At 49.3% G+C, this 219-nt stretch overlaps 1 protein-coding gene across 1 annotated transcript in view; it reads left to right on the top strand.

The window, feature by feature from the left end:
* Positions 1-219, top strand: part of LOC103778297 (centrosomal protein of 192 kDa-like) — a gene marked incomplete at both ends in the record, with an annotated part of 18737 nt that overhangs the window by 2186 nt on the left and 16332 nt on the right. The gene's annotated exons all lie outside the window — the stretch shown is intronic.

The following is a 219-nucleotide window of genomic DNA, read 5'->3' as shown; positions in this document are numbered from 1 at the left end:
GCTGCATATGTCCTCAGAGGCAGATGCGTGGATTGGCAGAGCCAGGAATTGTCCTTGGTGGTGGTGGTAGGCTGCATATGTCCTCAGAGGCAGATGCATGGATTGGCAGAGCCAGGAATTCTTGTCCTTGGTGGTGGTGCTAGCAACTGGAGATCCCTCTGGCAATGGCCCATGAGTGACCAACATATGATAATCTTTTTACCAGAGGATTATTTAATA

Source organism: Merops nubicus, unplaced genomic scaffold (genome assembly GCF_000691845.1).
Source record: "Merops nubicus isolate BGI_N331 unplaced genomic scaffold, ASM69184v1 scaffold2398, whole genome shotgun sequence".
NCBI classification, from domain to species: domain Eukaryota; kingdom Metazoa; phylum Chordata; class Aves; order Coraciiformes; family Meropidae; genus Merops; species Merops nubicus.
Note: the sequence above shows the minus strand (reverse complement) of the source record. Positions and strands in the feature narration are given on the sequence as shown.